Source organism: Vicugna pacos, chromosome 25, assembly GCF_048564905.1.
Source record: "Vicugna pacos chromosome 25, VicPac4, whole genome shotgun sequence".
Taxonomy (NCBI): domain Eukaryota; kingdom Metazoa; phylum Chordata; class Mammalia; order Artiodactyla; family Camelidae; genus Vicugna; species Vicugna pacos.
Genome location: NC_133011.1, coordinates 28263472 through 28267253, shown reverse-complemented (window position 1 = coordinate 28267253; position 3782 = coordinate 28263472).

Below are 3782 nucleotides of genomic sequence, written 5' to 3'. Positions count from 1 at the left end.
TTAAACACAGCATTTGCTCCTTTAATTTTTTTTATTCATCAAATACTGGCATTTTCTCTTAAGCAACTGTTCAAATGAATACATTAGCAAACTTGCCCTTCCTTTCACTTCTCCTCCTTGCCCCGCACCCTGCTTCTCCTCATAAATTCTATAGCATGGTTTTACATTGTCAAGACTGATAGTATTTACATTTTGTGTTATCACTGTTCAAAGCATTAGCTACTGCAGGAATGGCATCCCTGGGACTCAACTCTTGGCACATGTGGGATTCCAAGGCATCTGTTAACCTGTAAGCATACAATCAAGGGGCAAAACAAAAGTGGTGGTGGGATTTATGCTTGCCCTCCATGGAGTATAAAATTTCTTGACCAAAAAAGCTGTACTGTAAGATGTAACACTGAGGGGAAAATTAAATGCCAAAAGCATTGGTTTCCCCAGAAGTTCAGGAGAGGGATATATGCAGTAGTGTCCATGAACAAAAAAACTAGCTATAATTTTTTTCCAGTCCAGATTGCCTGCAATGAACTCAAGGCATGGTTGCAAAGTGGGTATTGAATCAGTCAGAAGGCATTTATCTGCTCACCCACCCTTTTCCCTTTGCATAATAATGACACATAAGTTGCATTCATCCGCTGAAAATTTTGGAAGTGGCTCTTTTCAATCATTGCCTACTTAATCTTTCCCACAGAGCTGGAACATCTGAAAACAGTTACCCTGGATTCAGTGGCCTTGAAACCTGCTGGGGTTCTCTTGTCAGCCATTACTAAGGTTTTTCTAGGGACAGCACCAGTATAGGGCTGTTTCACCAGAATTTGCAAATTTGTGAAAGATTAAGGTTTTCATCAGACATGAGCTTAGCAAACTTATACATGTAATTCTCAGCTGCTTCATGCCCACACATTCTCAAATATTTTTCACCATGATCCTTAAATTTATGCATTCAACTTTCTGAACTTTCATACGCACTTTCAACATTCACTTTTTTTCTGAAAGAGCCTGGCTGGTTTCATGATTAATAAACCAGTCGTTGGCATATAGCTACTCTGTTGTTTTCAAATCTAATAAATACAAAATCAAGATCTTCATTTTTTTTTTTTTTTTGCCCAATGTGATGTTTTACTCACTTTCCTTTGGTTCCTGCATGTTGTCACTGTAAAACATCAGCAACTTGTTTTTCTGTTTCACTCAGTTATATGTCGTGGTTCTTTCCAGATTAATTCTTTCGTAACACATTTTATGGGCACACCACGCCACTTAACCCTTCTCCTCAATGTATTCCTGCGATTTTTAAGTCTCACTATAGAGTAACTTTTTATTGAAGCATAGTTGATTGACAATATTCTCTTAGTTTCAGGTGTACAATGCAGTGATTCAATATTTTTATAGATTATACTCCATTTAAAGTTACTGTAGAATGTTGGTATATGTGATACACTACATCTTTGTACCTTATTTATTTTTTAATCTGGTAGTTCGTATCTCTTAATCTCCTTCCTGTATCTTGCCCTCCAACCCCCAACCACTAATTTGTTCTCTGGATCTGTGAGCCTATTTTTAACTTAAACACTGTACTTGCTCCTTATTTGTCTCTCTGCAATTCATACTATCTTGATATTGGACTTTCCAAACTGGTCTTCTATCCACGGTGGTGTGTATGTATGTGTATATATCTATATATTGAAAAAATAATAAACAATATTTCAATATTATGATTCCATAATAATACATATTTTTAACACAGTGATATGGTTGACCTTTAAGGTGAGTGATACAGTCCAATGTAACCACGTTTATGTGACTTGAGGAACAAGGCTCTAAAGGTTGGAGGCCACTAGATTTTCATTTCTTTTACGTCACATACGTGATTTGAAGCTTACCACGTGGCAGTTTATTGCTAGTACAGAATTTTGCTGTGCCTGAAACTTGTAATGGTAATTCTTTTCCTTATTGACAAAAGGAACACAAACCTAACTTCTCACGTCACTGAAGTCATGCTGTTTGGACTAAACTGAACTACCTTCTAAGCCTCCCCTAGAGCTGTCGTCCTGGGACGTCTTTTCATTAGCTGCGTGAACTCAGCTGTTTTTTGGATCCCACGTCTCGTTCTTCCTGGGATGCCTTTTGTTTTATTTGTGTCTGTTCATTTGTTTTGACAATAAGTCCTCGTGCAATCTTTAAAGAGATTTTAACTCTTTAAGGGCACGAGTATCTGAGTTATCTTTACATTGCTCTCACGCTTGAATGACAGTCTGTCTGGACACAGAACTCTCAGAAGTCCCGCTTGGAGAATGTCACTTAACCTTCTGCTTCAGCTTCCTCATCTGACAATGTGTTTAATGATAATAATAATACCTACTTCAGAGGATTGCTGAGAGCATCAGATGAGATAATTTACACAAAACATTTAAAGCAATGCCTGGGGTCATGGAATTCAATAGATGTTGGTTCTCAGTGTCATATTTCATTTCCTCTTAGGATTTGGAGGGCCCTATTTCATTGTGTCTAGTGTCTAGTATTGCTGTTCTGATTCAAGTATGATTTTGTTTCTTTGTAAGTAATTTACCTACCTTGGAGGCTCTAAATTATCTTTATCCTATGGTCTGTGAAATTTTATGAGGGTTTATCAAGGTCTCTTTTAATTCTTCCTACTTGGCACTTGTGTATTTCTTTAGCTCTAGGATTAATTCACCTGTTTTTAAAAATAATTTTATCCTTTCCATTTTTCTTGATCTATTTTAAAATCTTACTTAACAAAGGACTGGGTAGCCATTTGATGCTATATATCTCTAGCCTTATTCTTAGTATCTTCTCTCTTTCATTTTACTCTTTGCCCTGGGAAATTTTCTCAGTATTATTACCCCAGCTTTTCCATTGAATATTTTCGTTTGGAAATCAGATTTAAATTTCTAAGAATGATTCTGGTCTCTGAAAGCCCCATTTTCCCGAAAGCATAGTCTTGTTTTATGAAAGTGATATGTCCTAGAACCTCTTTGCAAAGAGCATCTGGAATATGTTCTGTTGTATTGTTCCCTCCTGTATTAATACTCTCTGGCTGCCATAACAAAACACCATAGACCGGGTGGCTTACACGATGGAAATGTGTTTTTTCACAGTCCTGGAGACTAGAAATCCAAAATTAAGTTGCCCTCAGGAGTGGTTTCCGGTGCAACCTTTGCTCCTGGCTTACTGAAGGCTGCACTCTCTGTGCCTCTTCTCTGTGCATGTGTGTGAAAAGAGAGAATTTTGTTCCCTTTTCTGTGAAGACATCAGTCCTACAGATTAGGGCCCCACCCTTTTGACCTCATTTAACTGTACCTCCCTAAAGGCCCAATTACCAAATTCAATCACATTGAGGGTTAGGGCTTGAACTTACATGATTCAGTCCATAACATTTCCTATTCCTTAATTTTTCTCTTTTCCTGGGTTATCAGTTGATCATCCTTCTTGGCCCATTCCCCCTTGTATTGCTGGTTTTCCTCAAATGCTTAGTGACCCTGAATTGTCTCTTCACACTTGCCAAAAAAGGCCTGGGTTGATCAATATAATTAATTAGTCCTTGTTTCCCTCTTGCTGAATAGAAGGGTTTCTTTATCCTGTCCCCTGCATGGAGAGCTGACAACAAGCTCTATGAACTTCAGAGTTCATGGATGGGGAGCCTATAGGCATGCAGACTGCACCCTTCCCTCCTATCTTCCTATACGATGTCAAAATAAGTGAAAAGGTCTGACTTTTGATGCTCCTGCCAAAATATTTGTCCACCTCCCAGGCAGAGGCTTGAATTT